At 59.9% G+C, this 9,438-nt stretch overlaps 1 protein-coding gene across 2 annotated transcripts in view; it reads left to right on the top strand.

Moving 5' to 3' along the window:
* The first annotated feature begins 3,465 nt into the window (after nt 1-3,465).
* The window catches only part of SLC35E2B (solute carrier family 35 member E2B), a 67,285-nt gene continuing 61,312 nt past the window's right edge, over nt 3,466-9,438 (top strand). The window contains exon 1 of one of the 2 annotated variants that reach the window (XM_069741712.1): nt 3,466-3,542. The gene's annotated coding sequence lies outside the window, so the exon portion shown is untranslated. Of the gene's footprint in view, nt 3,746-9,438 lie in introns of both variants that reach the window. The other variant, XM_069741714.1, reaches the window with a different exon arrangement.

The following is a 9,438-nucleotide window of genomic DNA, read 5'->3' as shown; positions in this document are numbered from 1 at the left end:
GCCTCAGGCTATCAGTCATACGGGTTTGTCCTATCCATCATGGGGATAGAGAAAGAGACATTACATCTACGATAGTTGTGAGGACCTCACCGAGGAGCTCAGCAGAGAGGAACTACAACACTCAGGCGCTAGAGGAAGGCTACTGATTTCCACCTGGATAAGGGGTCTCTGGATTTGCCTTCAGACCGGCCGGACGCTGCCTGCCCTGTGATCTGGTGCTCTGGCCTGTGGACACTGAAGCCTTCAGTAAAGGTAAATAGACTGCAAACTTGTGTCCTTGTTATTCACTGCGCCTTACAACATCCACCATTCTCCATCTACACACTGGGAAGCCCTGGGGACATACTTCACCTGTGGGAAGGTATACCATCTAGCTACCATAACATCACCACAGCGGACCCCTAAGCAGCGACGGTCACCCTGACTGAATACCACAGGTGGCGTCACGAACACTATCCCTTTAAAGACCTTTCCCCAATTCATCAACGGATGTTCCACTAGGGCCACGGGCCGGGTCAGCCACCATGACATCCCTGACGAGAACCGAAGGGCCCGGATCCGAGTACCCCACTGCCCTACTGGGGGGGGGCGATCCATTAACATAGGAACCCTTTGATATCAGCTTCACAATTCTTGCATCCATTGAACTTGTGAGTTTTTGGAGAGTTTCTGCTTGTATTTCTTTGCATGAAGTCAGAATCGCCTCCCAGAGCTGCTGTTTTGATGTGAATGACCTCCCACCCTCATAGATCTTGTGCTTGATGATTTTCCAAAGGTTCTCTATAGTGTTGAGGTCAGGTGAAGATGGTGGCCACACCATGAGTTTATCTCCTTTTATGCCCATAGCAGCCAATGACTCAGAGGAATTCTTTGCAGCATGAGATGGGGCATTGTCAGCATGAAGATGATTTTGCTCCTGAAGGCACGTTTCTGCTTTTTAGACCATGGAAGAAAGTTGTCAGTCAGAAACTCTATATACTTTGCAGAGGTCATTTTCACACCTTCAGGAAACTTAAAGCGTCCTACCAGCTGTTTCCTTGTGATTCTGGCCCAAAACATGACTCCTCCACCTCCTTGCTGACGTTGCAGCCTTGTTGGGACATGGTGGCCATCCACCAACCATCCACTACTCCATCCATCTGGACCATCCAGGGTTGCTCGACACTCATCAGTAAACAAGACTGTTTGAAAATTAGTCTTCATGTATGTCTGGGCCCGCTGCAACCGTTTCTGCTTGTGAACACTCTTTAGGGGTGGCCGAATAGTAGGCTTATGCACCACAGCAAGCCTCTGAAGGATCATACACCTTGAGATTCGAGGGACTCCAGAGGCACCAGCAGCTTCAAATAACTGTTTGCTGGTTTGTAATGGTATTTTGGCAGCTGCTCTCTTAATCCCATGAATTTGTCTGGCAGAAACCTTCCTCATTCTGCCTTTATCTGCATGAACTCTGTCTGTGCTCTGTTTCAGTCACAAATCTCTTCACAGTATGATGACCACTCTTAAGTTTTCGTGGAATATCTAATGTTTTCATACCTTGTCCAAGGCATTGCACTATTTAATGCTTTTCAGCAGCAGAGAGATCCTTTTTAGTTCCCATATTACTTGAAAACTGTGGCCTGCTTAATAATGTGGAACATCATTTTTAAGTAGTTTTCCTTTAATTAGAATCACCTGGAAAACTAATTATCACATGTGTTTAAGATTGATTTCAGTGATCCATTGAGCCCTGAGACACAATACCATCCACGAGTTTATTTGAAAAACAAAACAATTAAATCTTTATGACACTTAAATCCAATTTGCATAATAATTTGGAACACAGTGTAGACATCAGTATATGGACCATCAGTAGACAGACCATCAGTATACGACCATCAATATATAAACCATAAGTATACGGACCATCAGTATACAGACCATCAATATATAAACCATAAGTATACGGACCATCAGTATACAGACCATCAGTATACGGACCATCAGTATACGGACCATCAGTATACGGACCATCAGTATACGGACCATCAGTATACGGACCATCAGTATGCGGACCATCAGTATACGGACCATCAGTATACAGACCATCAGTATATAGACTATCAGTATACGGACCATCAGTATATAGACCATCAGTATATAGACTATCAGTATACGGACCATCAGTATACGGACCATCAGTATATAGACTATCAGTATACGGACCATCAGTATATAGACCATCAGTATATAGACCATCAGTATATAGACTATCAGTATACGGACCATCAGTATATAGACCATCAGTATACAGACCATCAGTATACGGACCATCAGTATACGGACCATCAGTATACAGACCATCAGTATATAGACCATCAGTATACGGACCATCAGTATACGGACCATCAGTATATAGACTATCAGTATACGGACCATCAGTATATAGACTATCAGTATACGGACCATCAGTATATAGACTATCAGTATACGGACCATCAGCATATAGACCATCAGTATATAGACCATCAGTATATAGACCATCAGTATATAGACCATCAGTATATAGACCATCAGTATATAGACCATCAGTATATAGACCATCAGTATATAGACCATCAGTATATAGACCATCAGTATATAGACTATCAGTATACGGACCACCATTATATAGACTATCAGTATATAGATATCAGTATACAGACCATCAGAGTGGCATACGATTTTTATGGACATATTGCAGTTCTGTAAGATGGAAACAGAAAATGTTCCTGTAAATGATTAATAGCTGCTGAGCGATAAAACGAATTGTACACAGATGACAAGTGAACAGGATCCTCCGTCTGTCCTGGATGAGGATGGCACTGACATATTCTGTGACCCTGAGACCACCACATGGAGCGCGGCCCTCTGAGCCCTTCTGTATCCGTCTGTCCTGGATGAGGATGGCACTGACATATTCTGTGGTGGGGTGACCCACATGGAGCGCGGCCCTCTGAGCCCGTCTGTATCCGTCTGTCCTGGATGAGGATGGCACTGACATATACTGTGGTGGGGTGACCCACATGGAGCGCGGCCCTCTGAGCCCGTCTGTATCCGTCTGCGCCATAACTGTGCGATGGACGCTGGACCGCACACTGGTGACACACGGATGATCCCATCGCTGCTGGAGCTTCATGGTCACATTTTATAGAAACGTGTGAGGAAGCCTCAATGTATTGACAAGCAGTTATCCTAAGGATATGTCCACACTGATTTTTTTCCAGGAGATTTTTGAGCAGAAAGTCTCCAAAATCCACAAGGAGTAAAAAATCAACAACCTTTCTCCAGGTTTAATTTCATTGCATTTTCTCTTTCTCAATCACAACTCAATAAACTCTAGAGCCAGAAGTGAGCAGCCAGTGATGCCGCAGTGCCGCCAGTCACCGCCAGGTGTCAGTGTCGCCGCGGCGCTCAGTCCTCCCCGCCGCTCAGTCCTGTCCGCCGCTCTCAGTCTCTCTGGCTCTTGGTTACGGCGTCGCTATGGAGGAGGGCAGAGTGAGGGCGGCCGGGCGGACTGTGCGGTGAGTACCCGCCGATAGCGGCACAGAGGCCGTCACACAGCCGCAGGTGGGGCGAGGTTAGGGGGCTTGTAATTAGGACGGTCCCCGGAAGTAGCAGGCCGCCGCCAGCTCAGCTGTGTGCAGCAGCAGCCCGGCCATTATACGCTGTATACACCGGGCCTGGCTCCACAGGGCACCTTCTGTGGCTGCGAGGAAGCTTTACGGTAAATGTCGTGAAGTTTAACCCTGTCCTAGCTGCAGATACCAGGAGCCCCTTTGTCTGAGCACTGTGTGCGCCCACCACATGGTGGTACTGTACCCCTCACATAATGCACCGCACCTTTACCGAAATTATTAGGGTACGTAAGTTTGTTTTTTTATATGTGGATCTGCTGCAAAATCCATGTATGAAACCCCCAAAACTCCAAAGTGAACCTATCCTTAGGTCTGTACAGGGACGTACACTCACAGCACACGTGTCACATCGAAAATAAACATAACCCCACTTTATTAGGGTCTGCGAGGAGGCGGCGGTTTGCCGGGAGGCAGCAGAACCTGGAGGAGGAGGAGGAGGAGGAGGTGGTGGAATCTGGCGGAGGAGTCGGCACCTTGGGGGGTGTCTGCCTGGAGGTGGTGGAACCTGGCGGAGGAGTCGGCACCTGGGGGGGTGTCTGCCTGGAGGTGGTGGAACCTGGCGAAGGACTCGGCACCTGGGGGGGGTTTGCCTGGAGGGGGTGGAACCTGGCTGAGGAGTCGGCACCTGGGGGGGTGTCTGCCTGGAGGGGGTGGAACCTGGCGGAGGAGTTGGCACCTTGGGGGGTGTCTGCCTGGAGGTGGTGGAACCTGGCGGAGGAGTCGGCACCTGGGGGGGGGGGGGGTCTGCCTGGAGGTGGTGGAAGCTGGCGAAGGACTCGGCACCTGGGGGGGGGGGTCTGCCTGGAGGTGGTGGAAGCTGGCGAAGGACTCGGCACCTTGGGGGGTGTCTGCCTGGAGGTGGTGGAACCTGGCGGCGGAGTCGGCACCTGGGGGGGGGGGTGTCTGCCTGGAGGGGGTGGAATCTGGCGGAGGAGTCGGCACCTGGGGGGGTTTTGCCTGGAGGAGTCGGCACCTGGGGGGGTTTTGCCTGGAGGCGGTGGAACCTGGTGGAGGAGGCGGCACCTGGGGGGGGTCTGCCTGGTGGGGGTGGAACCTGGCAGAGGAGTCGGCACCTGGGGGGGGGGGGGGTGTCTGCCTGGAGGTGGTGGAATCTGGCGGAGGAGTCGGCACCTGGGGGGGGTATGCCTGGAGGCGGTGGAAGCTGGCGGAGGTGTCGGCACCTGGGGGGGGGTCTGCCTGGAGGTGGTGGAAGCTGGCGAAGGACTCGGCACCTGGGGGGGTTTGCCTGGAGGGGGTGGAACCTGGCTGAGGAGTCGGCACCTGGGGGGGTGTCTGCCTGGAGGGGGTGGAACCTGGCGGAGGAGTCGGCACCTTGGGGGGTGTCTGCCTGGAGGTGGTGGAACCTGGCGGAGGAGTCGGCACCTGGGGGGGTGTCTGCCTGGAGGTGGTGGAACCTGGCGGAGAAGTCGGCACCTGGGGGGGGTGTCTGCCTGGAGGCGGAACCAGGCGGAGGAGTCGGCACCTGGGGGGGTGTCTTCCTGGAGGTGGTGGAACCTGGCGGAGGAGTCGGCACCTGGGGGGGGTGTCTGCCTGGAGGCGGAACCAGGCGGAGGAGTCGGCACCTGGGGGGGTGTCTTCCTGGAGGGAGTGGAACCTGGCGGAGGAGTCGGCACCTGGAGGCGGTGGAACCTGGCGGAGGAGTCGGCACCTGGGGGGGTGTCTGCCTGGAGGTGGTGGAACCTGGCGGAGGAGTCGGCACCTGGGGGGGTGTCTGCCTGGAGGCGGAGGAACCTGGCGGAGGAGTTGGCACCTTGGGGGGTGTCTGCCTGGAGGCGGAGGAACCTGGCGGAGGAGTTGGCACCTTGGGGGGTGTCTGCCTGGAGGGGGTGGAACCTGGCTGAGGAGTCGGCACCTGGGGGGGTGTCTGCCTGGAGGTGGTGGAACCTGGCTGAGGAGTCGGCACCTGGGGGGGTGTCTGCTTGGAGGGGGTGGAACCTGGCGGAGGAGTTGGCACCTTGGGGGGTGTCTGCCTGGAGGTGGTGGAACCTGGCGGAGGAGTCGGCACCTGGGGGGGGTGTCTGCCTGGAGGTGGTGGAACCTGGCGAAGGACTCGGCACCTGGGGGGGGTTTGCCTGGAGGGGGTGGAACCTGGCGGAGGAGTTGGCACCTTGGGGGGTGTCTGCCTGGAGGTGGTGGAACCTGGCGGAGGAGTCGGCACCTGGGGGGGTCTGCCTGGAGGTGGTGGAAGCTGGCGAAGGACTCGGCACCTGGGGGGGGGGTTTGCCTGGAGGGGGTGGAACCTGGCTGAGGAGTCGGCACCTGGGGGGGTGTCTGCCTGGAGGGGGTGGAACCTGGCGGAGGAGTTGGCACCTTGGGGGTTGTCTGCCTGGAGGTGGTGGAACCTGGCGGAGGAGTCGGCACCTGGGGGGGTGTCTGCCTGGAGGCGGAACCAGGCGGTTGAGTCGGCACCTGGGGGGGGTGTCTTCCTGGAGGTGGTGGAACCTGGCGGAGGAGTCGGCACCTGGGGGGGGGGTGTCTGCCTGGAGGCGGAACCAGGCGGAGGAGTCGGCACCTGGGGGGGGTGTCTTCCTGGAGGGAGTGGAACCTGGCGGAGGAGTCGGCACCTGGAGGCGGTGGAACCTGGCGGAGGAGTCGGCACCTGGGGGGGTGTCTGCCTGGAGGTGGTGGAACCTGGCGGAGGAGTCGGCACCTGGGGGGGTGTCTGCCTGGAGGCGGAGGAACCTGGCGGAGGAGTTGGCACCTTGGGGGGTGTCTGCCTGGAGGGGGTGGAACCTGGCTGAGGAGTCGGCACCTGGGGGGGTGTCTGCTTGGAGGGGGTGGAACCTGGCGGAGGAGTCGGCACCTGGGGGGGTGTCTGCTTGGAGGTGGTGGAACCTGGCTGAGGAGTCGGCACCTGGGGGGGTGTCTGCTTGGAGGGGGTGGAACCTGGCTGAGGAGTCGGCACCTGGGGGGGTGTCTGCCTGGAGGTGGTGGAACCTGGCTGAGGAGTCGGCACCTGGGGGGGTGTCTGCTTGGAGGGGGTGGAACCTGGCGGAGGAGTCGGCACCTGGGGGGGTGTCTGCTTGGAGGGGGTGGAACCTGGCGGAGGAGTCGGCACCTGGGGGGGTGTCTGCCTGGAGGCGGAACCAGGCGGTTGAGTCGGCACCTGGGGGGGGTGTCTTCCTGGAGGTGGTGGAACCTGGCGGAGGAGTCGGCACCTGGGGGGGGTGTCTGCCTGGAGGCGGAACCAGGCGGAGGAGTCGGCACCTGGGGGGGGTGTCTTCCTGGAGGGAGTGGAACCTGGCGGAGGAGTCGGCACCTGGGGGGGGTGTCTTCCTGGAGGGAGTGGAACCTGGCGGAGGAGTCGGCACCTGGAGGCGGTGGAACCTGGCGGAGGAGTCGGCACCTGGGGGGGTGTCTGCCTGGAGGCGGAGGAACCTGGCGGAGGAGTTGGCACCTTGGGGGGTGTCTGCCTGGAGGTGGTGGAACCTGGCGGAGGAGTCGGCACCTGGGGGGGTGTCTGCCTGGAGGTGGTGGAACCTGGCGGAGGAGTCGGCACCTGGGGGGGGTGTCTGCCTGGAGGCGGAACCAGGCGGAGGAGTCGGCACCTGGGGGGGTGTCTTCCTGGAGGTGGTGGAACCTGGCGGAGGAGTCGGCACCTGGGGGGGGTGTCTGCCTGGAGGCGGAACCAGGCGGAGGAGTCGGCACCTGGGGGGGTGTCTTCCTGGAGGGAGTGGAACCTGGCGGAGGAGTCGGCACCTGGAGGCGGTGGAACCTGGCGGAGGAGTCGGCACCTGGGGGGGTGTCTGCCTGGAGGTGGTGGAACCTGGCGGAGGAGTCGGCACCTGGGGGGGTGTCTGCCTGGAGGCGGAGGAACCTGGCGGAGGAGTTGGCACCTTGGGGGGTGTCTGCCTGGAGGCGGAGGAACCTGGCGGAGGAGTTGGCACCTTGGGGGGTGTCTGCCTGGAGGGGGTGGAACCTGGCTGAGGAGTCGGCACCTGGGGGGGTGTCTGCCTGGAGGTGGTGGAACCTGGCTGAGGAGTCGGCACCTGGGGGGGTGTCTGCTTGGAGGGGGTGGAACCTGGCGGAGGAGTTGGCACCTTGGGGGGTGTCTGCCTGGAGGTGGTGGAACCTGGCGGAGGAGTCGGCACCTGGGGGGGGTGTCTGCCTGGAGGTGGTGGAACCTGGCGAAGGACTCGGCACCTGGGGGGGGTTTGCCTGGAGGGGGTGGAACCTGGCGGAGGAGTTGGCACCTTGGGGGGTGTCTGCCTGGAGGTGGTGGAACCTGGCGGAGGAGTCGGCACCTGGGGGGGGTGTCTGCCTGGAGGTGGTGGAAGCTGGCGAAGGACTCGGCACCTGGGGGGGGGGGTTTGCCTGGAGGGGGTGGAACCTGGCTGAGGAGTCGGCACCTGGGGGGGTGTCTGCCTGGAGGCGGAACCAGGCGGTTGAGTCGGCACCTGGGGGGGGTGTCTTCCTGGAGGTGGTGGAACCTGGCGGAGGAGTCGGCACCTGGGGGGGGGTGTCTGCCTGGAGGCGGAACCAGGCGGAGGAGTCGGCACCTGGGGGGGGTGTCTTCCTGGAGGGAGTGGAACCTGGCGGAGGAGTCGGCACCTGGAGGCGGTGGAACCTGGCGGAGGAGTCGGCACCTGGGGGGGTGTCTGCCTGGAGGTGGTGGAACCTGGCGGAGGAGTCGGCACCTGGGGGGGTGTCTGCCTGGAGGCGGAGGAACCTGGCGGAGGAGTTGGCACCTTGGGGGGTGTCTGCCTGGAGGGGGTGGAACCTGGCTGAGGAGTCGGCACCTGGGGGGGTGTCTGCTTGGAGGGGGTGGAACCTGGCGGAGGAGTCGGCACCTGGGGGGGTGTCTGCTTGGAGGTGGTGGAACCTGGCTGAGGAGTCGGCACCTGGGGGGGTGTCTGCTTGGAGGGGGTGGAACCTGGCTGAGGAGTCGGCACCTGGGGGGGTGTCTGCCTGGAGGTGGTGGAACCTGGCTGAGGAGTCGGCACCTGGGGGGGTGTCTGCTTGGAGGGGGTGGAACCTGGCGGAGGAGTCGGCACCTGGGGGGGTGTCTGCTTGGAGGGGGTGGAACCTGGCGGAGGAGTCGGCACCTGGGGGGGTGTCTGCCTGGAGGCGGAACCAGGCGGTTGAGTCGGCACCTGGGGGGGGTGTCTTCCTGGAGGTGGTGGAACCTGGCGGAGGAGTCGGCACCTGGGGGGGGGTGTCTGCCTGGAGGCGGAACCAGGCGGAGGAGTCGGCACCTGGGGGGGTGTCTGCCTGGAGGGGGTGGAACCTGGCGGAGGAGTTGGCACCTTGGGGGTTGTCTTCCTGGAGGTGGTGGAACCTGGCGGAGGAGTCGGCACCTGGGGGGGTGTCTGCCTGGAGGCGGAACCAGGCGGTTGAGTCGGCACCTGGGGGGGGTGTCTTCCTGGAGGTGGTGGAACCTGGCGGAGGAGTCGGCACCTGGGGGGGGGTGTCTGCCTGGAGGCGGAACCAGGCGGAGGAGTCGGCACCTGGGGGGGGTGTCTTCCTGGAGGGAGTGGAACCTGGCGGAGGAGTCGGCACCTGGAGGCGGTGGAACCTGGCGGAGGAGTCGGCACCTGGGGGGGTGTCTGCCTGGAGGTGGTGGAACCTGGCGGAGGAGTCGGCACCTGGGGGGGTGTCTGCCTGGAGGCGGAGGAACCTGGCGGAGGAGTTGGCACCTTGGGGGGTGTCTGCCTGGAGGGGGTGGAACCTGGCTGAGGAGTCGGCACCTGGGGGGGTGTCTGCTTGGAGGGGGTGGAACCTGGCGGAGGAGTCGGCACCTGGGGGGGTGTCTGCTTGGAGG

Source organism: Ranitomeya imitator, chromosome 10, assembly GCF_032444005.1.
Source record: "Ranitomeya imitator isolate aRanImi1 chromosome 10, aRanImi1.pri, whole genome shotgun sequence".
Taxonomy (NCBI): Eukaryota; Metazoa; Chordata; class Amphibia; order Anura; family Dendrobatidae; genus Ranitomeya; species Ranitomeya imitator.
Note: the sequence above shows the minus strand (reverse complement) of the source record. Positions and strands in the feature narration are given on the sequence as shown.